A 14,650-nucleotide genomic window follows, 5' to 3' on the forward strand; every position below is an offset into this window, starting at 1 on the left:
AAAGAGTGTTGCTTTCCAAACTCCCACTGGAAAGTTTGAAAAATACACACGGAAACATGACTCACTGCCCCCTCCCCATGGCCCCCCTTTCCTGGTTTCTGTGATTTTTCTCCCAAGAGTTAATTCAAATCACATTCTACAGAAACCACGTTTAATGAGGGAGGGCACAGAGCAGGCTGAAGAAGGCAGAGAGGCGCCGCAGGAGAGGGGTCTAGAAATGGAGATGAGCGCTGGGCCTGGGGCAGACGAGCGTGCAGTGATCCAGCCACTGGAAACACCTCGGGCCAGGGAGAATTCAGCTTCCAAACACTTAGATGCTCAAGTGAAGGGAGGAAGGAGAATTCATTCACACAACCACTGCGGAAACTACAGTGTGGCCGCTGCACCCTGCTGCCCTGTATAGCCCAAGCCCAGAGAGCTCACCTTCTGGCCTCCTCCTTGGAATCTGTTCCCAGGACCACAACGGAGGCCAGAGGCCTGGGGAGGTGGGATAGGAAGTGGAGCTCCCTGAACTCACTGCCTCCACTGCTCTCTCCCCAAAACATGTGTCCTGGAGCTGGCACATGGGCACCTCTCTCCCTTTGGGCTGGAGAGGATCCAGGCAGGCCTGCCCCAACATGGTGTCTCTGGGCCAGGAAGTCCCAGCCTGTCCTGGAGAGGCCAGCGAAAGGGGAGCCTGGCACTGGGCCATAGGTGAGGGGCCCTTCCACTCCAGAGAGTTCTTGGAAGAGGCCTCCAAGGATTCCCAGGTCAGGGGTGATTCCTGAGCTTCCACACTTGCCACCCCTCCCTGGATGTCCCAGATGGAGTTTTTCATGTCCCCCCAACACCACCCCAGCCCCACTCTGTTCCTCCTTCCTCAGCCTCACCCCCTCTGTCTCCCCTGGCCAGTGACCCCCCCCCCCACATTCTGTGGACCCAGGATCTCTCTCCATTCTGCCTCCAGCTCCGTGGTTCTTTTCATTTTGTTTTGTTTTGTTTTTTGGCCACACCACACGGCCTGTGGGATTTAGCTCCCCAACCAGGGATCGAACCCAGGCCCTCGGCAGTGAGAGCACGGAGTCCTAACCACCGGACCGCAAGGGAACCCCCCCAGCTCTGTGGCTCTGATTACCAACAGCCCTCGCCTGAGTAACTGCAGGAGCCTCCCAGCCGGTCTTCCTGCTTCCACCTTTGCCTCTGCTCTGATCCTTTCTCCTCCCTAAACCGCAGCCATCTTTCCAAAATGTAAACCTCAGCATGTTTCCACAAGACTTCAAACAAACAGTACTTCCCAAACTATATATGGGATAAAGTCCAAATTCCTTGAGCTGGCCTGTAAAGCCACGGGCCCAGCCGCTCCATGGCACGTGGGATCTTCCCGGACCGGGACACGAACCCGTGTCCCCTGCATCGGCAGGCGGACTCTCAACCACTGCGCCACCAGGGAAGCCCCAGTCCTATCACTCTTGAAACATTACCTCTGGACAGCACTGGGAGTTGAGCTGGGCAAGGTCATTATTCTCATTTTATGGAAGGGGACTTGGTCCAAGTGAGTGGAGAGAGACCGGCTTCTGGCCACACAGGTGGCTCTCAACCAAATGGCAGAAGCTCCAGGGCCATGCAGGGGGTCCTGTGTGGCACAGGACAGGGAGCCGCTGTCCAGAACAGGGGTGAGGGTGGGGTGGGATTTATTCGAGGGTTTTCAGGGGTCATGGCTGGGGGGAACCCTGTGGTCTCAACCCTCACTGGGCATCAAAATTGCTTGGGGGAGGGGGCTTTCAAAACTGCCAGCACCCAAAGTTTGGGTATTTTGCTTCAATAATTCATCTAGGGTGGGACCCTGGCGTTTTCCAGTAAACACTACTTCCGTCTGTCATTTAACAGATGGAGACGCTGAGGTTTGGAGTAGGGATTATAACAACAGCTAACACCGAGTGCTGACGATGCCAGCCACTCTTCTAAATAGAGCAGGTGCATTATTCACCTGATCCTCACTATGACCCTGTATGGGAAGGACTGTTATTATCAGCTCCATTTTACGGGTGATAAAACAAAGCACAGTGGGTCCAGGGTCACACAACCCATCAGTGGTGGAGCTGGGATTCAAACCCCAGAGACCTGGCTTGGAAGCTCACACTCTCAACCCCAAAGTTGCAAAGGAGCCAGTGGTGGAGCCAGGCCCAGCCAGATGCCATCTCCTCTAGACAGAAGTCAGAAAGCCAGTGAGAGTGGGTAAACCAAGGTCAGAGAAGCCACAGTCCAGGTGGGAGGCCTGAAAGATCCCGGCCCCTCCCTCACAGGAGCAGAAGGGGCTGGGTGGTAAGGGCCTGGGCAGTGAGGCAACTTCCCCATGGGACCACCGTTCCACCTGCCTGCCTCCCTCCCCTCGTGAAGGGGAGCCCTGACCAGCCCCAGCTGAACCATCACCCTCCCTGTGCTAATTGATGGAGCCTCCTAATTGCTGATCACAAGCAGGCAATTAAGTCCAATTAGGGAGTGAGAGCTAATTAGTCCTCAGCTCCCACAGCCTCTGGGCAACCCCAGGGTCTGCAGGAACCTGCTGCCCACCTCCCCCTGCCCCCAGGGAAGAGAATTGCTGCCTGTAGTGAGCATGTGGAAGGTTCATGTGGCTTCCTTGCTCTCCTAAGGATCAAGGGTCAAGCACCTCAGCTTATCCCCTACCTCTGCACTCCAGGGCAACTCTGTCTCCAGAGTTATACAGGACTTGCCTTCCCTGACAACCAAGAACATTCATGTCACCCCATAATTCATAAAAACTTGCCCACCATCCCATGCATCATCCCTAAAACCCTGGAGGTAGGGTACTCCACATTATCACTGGGGCTCAGAGAGGGTAAGTGATTTGCTAAAGATCACGCAGTCCACTTTGACCAAAGATCCTCTACCCCCTGACATACATATGTGATAAGTCTTTCTGATGATCCCCCCACTATCATTGCTGTTGTAACACGGTAGACAGGTGGGGCATGAGCTGTGTACCTTCTTTCCACGGGCTATATACTGTTAGGTTTTCCCATTTAATCTGCTGTCCTCCCTCTGTTCCTCTGCCTGACTCCAATCTAAGAACCCAGTGCCAAATTCAAGAAGGTTCTTTCTGGGATCACAGAACTTAGAAGACAGAGGATCTGGTTCTCTTTTCCATTAATTCGCTCTGTGACCTTGGAGAAATTGCTTCCTTTCTATGGGCCTCAGTTTCCTCATCTGCAAAACAAGTGGACTGGACTGGAAGATTTCCAAGGCACTTCCAACCTCCATCCCTTCTGCTGCAGGGGAAGAGATGGTGAAGAGCTACAGTTCCTTCTTGCATGTCATTAGGGGATGAGACAGGGATACCCCCTTTCATACTGAAATTGTGGTGGCCCCACGGCTACACAAGAATGAAACTGTCCTGACAATGACTGGAGGATGCTGGGAATTCCCAGGCTCTAGCAGGGGCTGGGAGTGGAGAGTAGGGGGTCAAACATGATCTAACTTCCATGCCCCTGTTCTTCTTTTTCTGCTTTCTGGGTCTTCACAGGATGGTTAGAGTCAGACTAGCCTGGGTTCCAATCCTGGCTCTACCACTCATGTCCTACTTTTGTCACCCTTGGCCAGCCTGACAATTTCCTCTTCTGTAAAATGGGGTAACACTAATTCCAGAGGGCCGTTGTGAGCAATAAGTGAAATGTGCATGTACGGAGAGGAGCACAAGGCCTGCCTCTTGTCAGGGCTCAGCGCCCCTCGCAGCATCTGAAAGAGCACAGGTTCAGGAGCTGTGGTTGGGAGAACACGTGCTGAGCACCAAGAAGGAATCACAGGGCATCCGGTCCCCAGCATACAGTCCCTCTGCAGCTTTCCTGTTCCTGTGGAGAATCACTGTTCACAGGCCCTGGGGTCCCAGGAGTCCCCAGCTTGCCACAAACACTACCATTGTCATAGAAACCGGACCTCCTCTTCCTCTCTCACTGATTGATTTCACCACATTGTTCCCCACACTGTGTCTGGTTCCTAGATCTCGGCTTTTGACTCACTGATTGAACAGCTTCTCATTTCATGTCCCCAGGATACCATCAACCTTGTCCCCACTTCAGGATCTGTGCCCACAGCCCCTCAGCAGGGCCCTCTTCCCCAGCGGCCTCCACTCCCTTCCCTGCCAAGTTAGTCTGGGCACCTCCTGGAAAAACGCCTGCCCGTGAGGGATGAGTGAACTTCAGCCCCGGCTGCCCCCGCGGGCCTCAGGACCCCACCTTTCCTGCCCATTTCAAATTCCGTCAGCGTGGGGTTGTAAAACCAGCGAGGGCAAGGGAGGTGGCCACGGATGGAGACTGACGGGCGCTGGCGCCACCTGCTGGCCCGGGGGTACCAGCCCCACCTCCTCCTTAAGGGTGGGCGTGTCCAGGCTAGCCCTGAGTGGCAGAAGGCCCTGGCTCTGTGTCCTGCCAGGGGAGACAGTCATTCACATCATTAGTTCATTCATTCATTCACAGATAGTTACCATCTGTGTGCTCCAAATAGCTCTTGTCCTCGCGGAACAAGCAATTAAACTGTCATGAGTGCCTCAAAAGGCGCTGCTGGGGATGCGAGGGCTGGCGGGGGCAGAGAACCAGGCACCTAACGCAGGCTGCGGTTCCCCAGAGCAAGGGGTGACTAAGCTAAGTCCTGAATAATAATCACCAACATTTATTAAGCACTTTCTGTGTACTAGACGCTATGTCAGTACTTTACATGCCTCTTGCCACTATCACATAACAATCCCATGAGGTAATTGCTACCCTTATCTTCATTTTATAGATGGGGAAAACAAATTCAGAGACAGTAAGTCATTTGCATAGAGCTCACCAGTAATAGGCCACCTGCCCACCTGTAGCCCAGGTGCGGAGGACACTACGGGCTCCCACTTGAATAGCTGGGCAGAAAGGGAGAAGAGAGTGTGTTCCAGGTGGAGGAAATTACAGGCCTGGAAATCACTGGCCCTGTGGAAACAGGGGCAGAGACGGGCAAAGGAAACTGAAAAGGAGCACCGAGGGAGGTAGGAGAAAAGCCGGGGAGGAAATAAAGGGTATAGAGAAGGAAGGAGGGGCCAGCAGGGTCAGAGGTCAGAGGTCCAGCAAGATAAAAACTGAGACTGGACTCAGCCCCTTCTCTAAGGGAGCCCATCAGTGTGGGAAGGTGGGACCCAGAAACACCGGGAGAGCAGGGTAGGTGATCCCTCTGCACAGGTCTGATGTCAGGGCTTGGACCAACCAACAGGCCTGGAGCAGTCTGGGAAGGCTGCCTGGGAGAGACATGTATAGTTACCCACCTGGAATGGGCATGGATGTGCTTCTAGAAAACTGGCAATAAGGGTATAACTGGCAGCCTGGGTATAAGTACAACTGGGAAACAGCCTGACCTCCCTCAGGCTCTGGAGAAGGGGCCTTGTGCAAGGATGTTGGAATGAGAAAGTGCCTTGAAGTCCCTCTGGCCCAAGCCACCCCATCTGTAGTCCTGAGCTGGAGGTAGCTTAAGCCTGCTGGTAAGAACCCACTGTTCACATTGAAGTCAGCCATGGTGAGAGAATTTACACCTTGGAAATTGACAACTGCCGCAAACCAGGACTTCCCCCCACCCCACCCCTGTTATTAAACATGTACAAGCACACCTCTGTTCTACCCTCTCGTGTCCCTACTTCACAGAAGAGGAAACTGAGGCCCAAAGATGGGGAGTGACTTGTTCAGTATCACACAGTAACTTTCTTCCTCTTACTCATTCAATTAATCATTCACTTAATAAATTTTTATTGAGTGCCCCCTCCGCTAGGCTTTGGCAAGACATGTCCCTTGTCCTGGGGGAGCTTGAAGTCTGGAGTAGCATACAGAACATGTACACTGGCTGTGACGGCACTGTGGGCCACGGCAGACCCAGGAGGAGCACTGAAGTCCATGAGCACGGTCAGGAAGGCCTCTCAGAGGACATGACTCCTGAGCTCAGCTCTGAAGGATGAGCGGGAGATAGACAAGATGATGGGGGAGAGAGGGTTGGAGGCAGAGAGAATAGCACCTGCAAAGGCGTAGGGGGATGAGAGGACCTGGCAGGAGCACATCAACATGATCTATGTGTACTTCTTTGCACTCTCAAGGGCCTACTGGGTCCAAGACTCCTTTTACCAGCAGTGACTGAGGGGAGGGGTTTACATGCTTAGAGATCCCTTCTGAGCCATCAGTCAGAAGTTACACCAGTGAATTAGCACCATTATGGAGTTCCTGCTGTGAATGAGTTCCGGACTAGGCGTTGTCGAGAGGAGGACTCCTGGTTCCAACCCAGTGAAGGTATATGCCAAGCATCATGCAAAAGGCACCCCTCTGGAGATCAGATGAGGGATGGCTGTGAGGGCCCAGGGGTGGGGCTTGGGAGGGGAGGGGAGAGATGCAGCTGGGTGTGGAGGGTGGGAGGTATGGTGGAAAAGCAGAGTGAGAAGTTGAATATTTGGTGGGGTGTGGGGGTCAAGGGAAGAGGCTGTTCAAGAGGGAAGTATGGATGAGCACGCACACGCAGCTTCCAAGCAGCAAACATTGAGCACCTACTGTGTGCCGGCACAGGTGCTGGGAATACAGGAGTGGACTAGAGCCAGTCCCTGTCCTCAAGGGGCTCCCAGGTACTTGGGGAGACAGAAGTGTAAACGGACAGTTACAATACAGTGTGATGAATGGTAAGAGATCTCCAAAGATGACAGGGAGAGATTTCCCAGGGAAAGTGACATGGAATTTAAGTCCCACAAGATGAACTAGCATGAGCCAGGTGAAGGGTGAGGGAACAGCAGATGGGACAGCACAGGCCAAAGCTGGATGATGGGCAGAACATGGTGTGCTCAAAGCCCTGAAAGAGGGCTCATGTAGCTGGAGTGGAGGGTGAGAGGGAGGGCAGGATCAGCTGACCGCTGGGCAAGGGCCAGAATGTGAAGGATATTCTAAATCACACTAAGGAGTTCGGCCTTGGATCTAATGACAATGGGGAGCCAATACAGTGTTTTAAGAAGGAGAGTTTCATGATCATATTTGGTTTTTAAAAATTATCTCTTGGCCACCATGTGGAGAATGGATTGGAGGGGGCAGGGGAGACAAGAATGGAGGAGAGAGACCAGCTAGAGACTATTGCAGGCAGGAGAGGATGATGGCTTAGATCAGGAGAGTAGCAGTGGAGGTGGGAAGTTGATGGATTTGAGAAATGTTTTGAGGTGTAGTTGACAGAATTGGTTGATGGACTAGATGGGAGGAAGTTAGGGAAAAGGCAGGGATGACAGATAGCTCCAGATTTCTGGCTTGAGCAACCAGGTGGAAGGTGATGTCATTTACCAGAAGCAGGGGAGGGGAGAGCCAGTTTGGACTGTTGTGGCAGAGCCAGGACTAAAAACTCAGGACTCCTGGTTCCAAGCCAGCACCTGTTTTCCCTGGGGGGACTACTGGGAAAAGGCAGGGAGAATGTGAGACAGAGGCCAGGGAACATGGGGATGGAGAAGGGCGGAAGCAAAGGGAACAAAATAATAGTAACAATTGCTAACTCAATGCCAGGCACTGTGCTTTATATATGTCCAGTTAAATTCTGACAACATGACCATTCTTTCTAAATTAACCATCTCACACCTTTCTACCCCCAAATCCTGCTTTGTTTTTCCTCACAGCGATTACCACTACCATAAATTACATGATCTACTTGTTTACTCTGTCTCCCCTCCCCCACAGAATATCAGGTCCATGAGAGTAAGGACTTTGTCATGTTCAATGATGTATCTCCAATGCCTGGAACAGTGCCTGACACAGCAAGTGTTCAATATGTGTTTATTGGATGAAAACTTTTTAACTCCTTATTAGGTAGGTTTTATTATTATTCTGCTTCAGACCCAGGTCGGTTGTACTCAAATGTCTGTTTGGTTAGCCTGGCCCCGATCAGTGTCTGCCAGGGACTCAGGAGGGCAACTGGACATTAACCAGTCTTAAGCAGCTGGAGGGGGCTCAGGATGACCTGGAGAGCTGGTCAGACCATAGGGATGCCCAGGTCACAGCCACCTGGGTTTTTGTCCTTAGTCAGGAATAGACTGGTAGTCTCCTCGTCTCCCACTTGGTGGATGCCCCTCCAGAAAAGGGAAAGGTGGAAGCTTGAGATGACACTTGAGGAGGCAGGACTGGGCGTGGATCCCTAACTGGCAGGGAAGAAACCTCTGGGTCCTAGCGTGCAAGCCCACGCTGGAGCAGCTCCCAGTAACTGGCCTGCAGCGCCACCTCGTGGCCAAAGTTCAAAGGTGCTTTTCCTCCACCTGTCCCTGGAGCTCCTCAGGATCCAGGCAAGCAGGCCACTTTCCCAACCAGCAAGCCTCCTGGGCACCTCTGACATCAATCTCCAGTCCTCTCCCTTTGCACGAACCTCACTCATCCTTCAGGGACTCCAGATCCAGGAAGCCTCTCCTGGTCCAACTTCAGTGATCACTCTCTCCTCGGCCTCCAGACTACTCACTGGGTATCACTGTTCACTTCTGGGGTCCTAGGCTCTGGAGTCAGACAGATCTGTCTTTGAACACTGGAGTGTCCATTTACCAGCTGTGTGACCTGAGCAAGTTACTTAACCTCTCTGAACCTTAGGTCCCTGAGGTTAAGCAGAGATGGCAATTCCAGCCTCACAGAGTTGTAAGAGGATTAAATGAGATCAAGTCTGTAAACACCAAGAAGAGAGCCTGGAAATAAGGAAACTCAGGAATTGGAAAGTCCCTCTTCCCACTCCTCTCTCTCTAACTTCCTCTTCCCTTTCCTGAAAAAGGAAGCATGATGGAACAGAAAGCACAAGAGAGTCATAGGACTTGAGTTCTCTGGGCCTCAATCTTCCTCTCTGTAAAACAAGGCCACTAGATAACTGGCGAATCTATTCATTCATTCATTCAGTTTCTAGTCCACCTATGACATTCTATACAGTCTTTTATATCCATTAATTCACCTGTGCCAGATTGTGTCTTATGCTTCAGTATCCCCTGTTAGTACCCAGTACAGTGCCTGGCACAGAGAGGGCACTGGAAAAATCCCTCCCCAACAACCTAGCAAGGGCATGTTTACTGCCTCCTTCTCCCTGCCCCAAGAGAACACCCAGCCCTGCCTGGCACCAGGTGCCCCTCCCCCTCCCTTGCCTCAGCCCGAAACCAGAGCTGGCGCCACTGGGTGAGGAATCTGGGGACCAACTGTCACAGCTCTGGTATCACCTGCCTCCCGGACACCTGGGTCCGGCCCTGAATCCCAGAGGGGCCCTGCCAGCCAGCTGTCCTGGGGGACCCTAGTTCTGCCCCAGCCCCTCGGAGCTGCTCTCCCTAGGGAAATCAGAGAGTGCAGGGGACCTGCTAGGGGGAGTGCTGGAGTGGTCTCAGGGGAGGAGCAGAGAGGAGTTTGTCTGTCCAGGTCCAAAGCCCTTGGAGATTGGGCCCACAACCATGGAAGGACCCAGAGAGACCGCCTCTCTTCTCCAACCTCTGTAGCCCTCCAAGTACCAAAGACTGTTTTGCCCTCACATTTAATCCTGTTTATCCATGTTCTCTGGGTCATGTAGGCTAGTTTCTGTGTCTTGCTAAGGGCAGAGATCAAGTCTGTTACTTCTTTTGTGTGTCCTAGAGAATTTTACCCAATACATTCTCACTGATTGAAATTAATAAGTTGAGGGGAATTCCCTGGTGGTCCAGTGGTTAACTCTGTGTTTTCACTGCCTCACAGCCAATGGCCTGGGTTCAATCCCTGGTCGGGGAACTAAGATCCTACAAGCCGTGTGGTGTGGCCGGAAAGAAAGAAAGAAAAGAAAGAAAGAAAGGGAGAGAGGGAGAGAAAGAAAGCAAGAAAGAAAAAGAAAGGGAGAGAGAGAGAGGGAGAGAAAGAAAGAAAGGAGGGAAGGAGGGAAGGAAGCAAGGAAGAAAGAAGGAAAGAAATTAATGAGTTGAGTGTATTCGAGCAACAGAGAGAAAACTGGCTGCACTCTCAGCAGGACGAATGGTGTTTAGATCACAAGGTAGACTTCCCATAGGGAGGGGTATTAAGAAAAGAAAACATAAACCCCATAAAGTACAGGAGAGGAGGCCTAGCTGATTAAGACAGATGGAGAAGGCATCCCGAGGAGTAGGGAGATGGATGAGATAACCTCTATAAGGGCCAGCCAGCTTGCTAGGGCAACCTTGATGGTAGCCTCCTGTGTCTGCCTCCCTCCCTGGGGGCTCTGAGAATAGGGCAGGGGAGAGGCAGGTGTTAGGTTTGTGCCCCATCCCTTGGTACGTGACAGCAATAATAGGCGCCCAGGTTTGCTGGAAGAAGAAAAGGGACACAGCTCCACACACAGATAAGCACAGTCTGGATCACCCATCCCACTCCTGTCTTTCAGCCTCCACTCGAGTTCTGGGCCATCCCACTCTCAACTGGGTCACCTTTCCTGCCTTGCAGCCAGACCTGTGTACACACACACACACACACACACAGATACACTTGCACATAGACACACACGCTCATACAGCCAACTCAACAACTCCACAGGGTCCTTTGTTCCTCAGGCCTGAGGCTGTGTGTGTGCTAGAGACATATAGAGTTCACCTGCACTCCAGTGCTCAACAGGAATTATTTTTGGATTTATCTGCTGTTTGTTTGGGATGATCTTATCTCTGCAAGTCTAGATCTAGAACTATCTTCAAACGACTCACAGTGGGTCAGGACCTCCTCCAGTGCCTGGCACATCCTAAGAGCTCAACAGGAAGTAGTTAGCTGAATGAATGAATTAAAATTAATTAATGAAGACCACAGTCTAGGTAAAGTCAATTGCCAGGGGAGAGCAACCAGGGCCCCCAAACTAACATTGATTGAACACCTTAAATGAGCCAGGCACTGTGCTAGGAACTTGGCTTATTATTTCCATTTGAGAGATGAGGAAATCGAGGCTCAGCAGTAATTGACTGCTCAAGGGGCAGAACTAACACCCAGCATGTTTGGCTCCAGAGGTCTGCTCCTTCCTCCTACATCATGAAGCTTGGAATGCGCAGTTACACTCACTACACCCTTACTGAGCTTCTGCTCTGGGCAGGGCCGTGTGCTAGGTACTGAGGGACCAGGGTAGGAGACAATGACAAAGATGAGACACACAGGGCTTCCCTGGTGGCGCAGTGGCTGGGAGTCCGCCTGCCGATGCAGGGGACATGGGTTCGAGCCCCGGTCCGGGAAGATCCCACATGCCATGGAGCGGCTTGGCCCGTGAGCCATGGCCGCTGGGCCTGCGCGTCCGGAGCCTGTGCTCTGCAACGGGAGAGGCCACAACAGTGAGGGGCCTGCATACCGCCAAAAAAAAAAAAAAGATGAGACACACAGTCCTGTCCTCCAAGGTCCTGAAGGGGAGAGATATGCCACCTACACACCTTTCTGGTCATGGGCAGAGTGAGGGCTGGGGTGGGGCGGGCATAGCTGCTACTGCCAAGCAAAATTGTTTAAGTAAGGCCTTCAGCCCTCATGGGCCTAATTCTAGAATGGGCAGGCAGGGGGAGAGAGGAAAAGGAGGGCCCCTGGACAGAAACTCAGCTTGGCCAACACAAATGTCAGTGGAGGAGGGGAGTCCCCTGAACAAAGGCGGGCACCAGCCTCTGGGAGTGAGGGAAGGACTCATCAAAACCCCTCCCGAGGGAATTCCCTGGCAGTCCAGTGGTTAGGACTCGAGCTTTCACTGCCAAGGGCATGGGTTCAATCCCTGGCCAGGGAACTAAGATCCTGCAGCCAAAAAAAAAAAAAAACCTCCTGAGAACCTGGCTCCTCAAGGTGCCCATGGCCAGGCTCCGCTGCCACTGGGCACTCTGGCAGGCCCCCCTGTGGGTGGACGTACCCCGCACAATCTGCAGGCACATGCCTCTATGTGCACGGCCAAGCCCCAGACCTAAGTGTGCTCACACACACATCCTGCCCTCCAGGTGTCAGGTTCACGTTTGCCTCTCTCACCTTGGATATTTGGAATCAGTGGGAGCCTGAGGGTGGACCCATGGTACATGAACACACCCAGGGGGGCTGATTAGTCCTTGTTGGATCAGTGAGCGGGGGTCCAGCAGGGACTGCCCCTTCCCCTACCCTGCCCCTTAGTCTGTCCCTTCCCATTCAGCAGCTGTCCCCTCCCCACTCACACACACTTGTTTCTGTCCTTTGTTTTCCTCCCTGGCCAAACCCCCAAGGCTTCTTTGGTCCTTAAACTCCTGCTTTAATTAGCTTAGTGGGGAGGAAAGTGGAAGCAGGGCAAGTTCAGGGGTGGGTGTCTAGGGGGAATCTCATTTCAGAGGGGACAGGAAGGCTCAGACCGGCTGGTGACAAAAAGGCCTGGCACACAATCAGTCCTATGCAACTGTTTGCGATTTCTGTTCATGTGAAAAACAGTCACCTGGTCCACAGAGTAGGAGGCTTTCCCCATAGCCCCTGGTTCCCCCAATCCAAGTTCCTGGGGCAGAAGGAGAGGGGACATGAGCAGGAAACAGCCACTCCCACAGGGCCGTGTCTCTCCAATTCTTCCTCGCCCACTATTGCTTAGAGGCGGGAGCGCCCAATCCAAGAAGGTCTGTTGTTAACTTTATGTAAAATCCTCGATCCAGAGGGCACCCCTCTCCAATTCCGGGGGCTTCCGGGGTTTCTCAGTCATGGCTCCCCTTCCCTGCATCTTCTGCCGGGCAAAGAAGCAAGAGCCCTGCAGTGTGCCAACCCCCAACCCCTCCTGAGACCCTCCACGCTGGCTCCCACCCTCCCATTGGTGTGCAAATTTACTCTCTCCAAGAATCAATTTAGGGAACTGGGCTTGCAGCTCAGCCCTCACGGCCTCACAGTGCCTGGTCTATGAGGTCATCTCCTCTGTTCCCCTGCCTCCAAGCAGGACTTTACCTCACAAACTAGTTCAGATTTTTGGTTTCCAAGGCACTCCAGAAAAGGACACCTCACCACTGTAGCTCACCCACCCATTCTTATAAAACTCTTTTGGGAAGTTCTTTAAAGTCTGACCTCAAGCCCTCAAGCTGCAGTGCCATCCCTTCTCCTACTGGGAAAGACCTAGGCATAAAAAGGGTAACAAAAGAAATGTTGAAGCTATGGGGTAAGGGGAGAAAAGATTGCATTACACTCCAACTTCCACAAACTCCCCTAAAAGTGCCCAACTGTCCAATTCATGCCTTAAAAACTGATTTTTACTTTCACCAAATCTTCAGAGTCAAAGGAGCTGAATTAATGGATTTTCACTGGGGGAGAGGTGGGATGATGGTGAAGGCTAAATAACAGATCACCCGCAAGCTACATATATGGCCCAGGCCTGAAGAAGTCTGGGTTTCCATTCCATCCAGACTCTCTTTCCTCCTTCTGTCGCACCCAAAGCTCCTGGCTCTCACCCGAAACTGTTAAGTCACATCATGCCTTTAAGACTTCCCTTGCCTCCTCACTCTCTGTCCCCCCACTTCTCTCCTCTCCCTCCACCCCTTCATCCTCCTCACTTCATCTCGCCACAGCCCTCCCAGCTCCCCTCTACTGATCAGAAGGATGTTAACTAACTCACCTCCCAGTCGGTGCCTCTCAGATCTCCGAGACTGGGGGAGCGGGAGAGGACGAGGGGGGATGGCTTGCCACTTGGAGATGAGGGGACCCCGTCTTTTACCAAGGGGTCCCACCCTCCAACCCGGCACCCCATCCCGGACCCCCCAGCGCGCCCAGCCGTGTTCTCCCCGCATCGCGGCTGCGGGCTTTGTCTGCTCTGCGGAGAACCTCTCCCCGCGGCCCAGAGCCGGGATCGACTCTGGGAGAGCGGGAGGGGGGAGCTGAGAGCGGAGAGGGAGCGCGGCAGGGAGGGGGAAGAGGGGAGAGAGAGCGAGAGCGAGAGAGAGCGAGCGACAGAAAGCCGCAGTGACCCAGCCGGGACCGCTCCCCGCCCTCTCGCCCCCCCCTCATTACCATAAGAAAGAGGGACCAAAGACCTGCCCGGATCGGGAAGGAGCCCGCCTTGGGAGGGGGGCACATTCCATTAGCCTTTTTTCAACACGTTCCGTTTCTGTACACTGACTCCTCTCCCGGTACCCGCCTCATGGAAAAATGAGGGACCTTGGCTTCCATCCCACCCCCAGCTTCGCCTCCCAGCCGCGAGTAAAGACCGAAGGCACATCCATATCCTCCTCGGGTCAAGGAATTCGTCCCCGCGCCCCCGAGGGCGGGAAACTACAACTCCCGGCATGCCCCGGGCGCCCCCGGCGCGCCCCCCTCCCGTCAGTTCCATGCTGCTCCATCCAGTTCATTTAAAACAAAAGAGTTTGAGCGCTGGAAGGGGCTGGGCTCTATTGGGGGCCACTGAGCGCCGCTCCTGGACTGGGGCTCGGTGCGGGAGCCTAAGGGGGGCATCTGGACGGTGGGGTCTAGAGACTCCCGGGACCGAGGCGGGAGGGGTGGGGGCAGAAATCCCGCAGCCCCCCGCCCCCCGTCACCCGCGGAGAGGAGAGGAGATCTTTCTTGGCTTTGCTTCTTTTTCCCCCCACCCCCACCCTGGGGGCTGGGGCGAGGGGAGTCGGGTTACAGGGTGTTTGGGGAGGGGGGCTTAGGGGGAGGGTCTATCTTTCTATCTCGCTTTCTTCCCCCCTCCCCAGTTCTTTGTTCCCCCCTCCCCACACCCCCCCCTCCTCTCCTCTCCC

General features: G+C 53.5%; 1 protein-coding gene across 1 annotated transcript in view; it reads right to left on the reverse strand.

Moving 5' to 3' along the window:
- Positions 1 to 14,187, reverse strand: part of LMNA (lamin A/C) — a 42,244-nt gene extending 28,057 nt beyond the window's left edge. Inside the window, exons 1-3 of the mRNA XM_007457909.1 lie at positions 14,070 to 14,187; positions 13,531 to 13,767; positions 8,550 to 8,664 (exon numbers count right to left, since the gene is read on the reverse strand). The gene's annotated coding sequence lies outside the window, so the exon portion shown is untranslated. The remainder of the gene's footprint in view (positions 1 to 8,549; positions 8,665 to 13,530; positions 13,768 to 14,069) is intronic.
- Between the last annotated feature and the right edge of the window lie 463 nt (positions 14,188 to 14,650).

Source organism: Lipotes vexillifer, unplaced genomic scaffold (assembly GCF_000442215.2).
Source record: "Lipotes vexillifer unplaced genomic scaffold, Lipotes_vexillifer_v1.1 scaffold238, whole genome shotgun sequence".
In the NCBI taxonomy this organism is placed as follows: domain Eukaryota; kingdom Metazoa; phylum Chordata; class Mammalia; order Artiodactyla; family Lipotidae; genus Lipotes; species Lipotes vexillifer.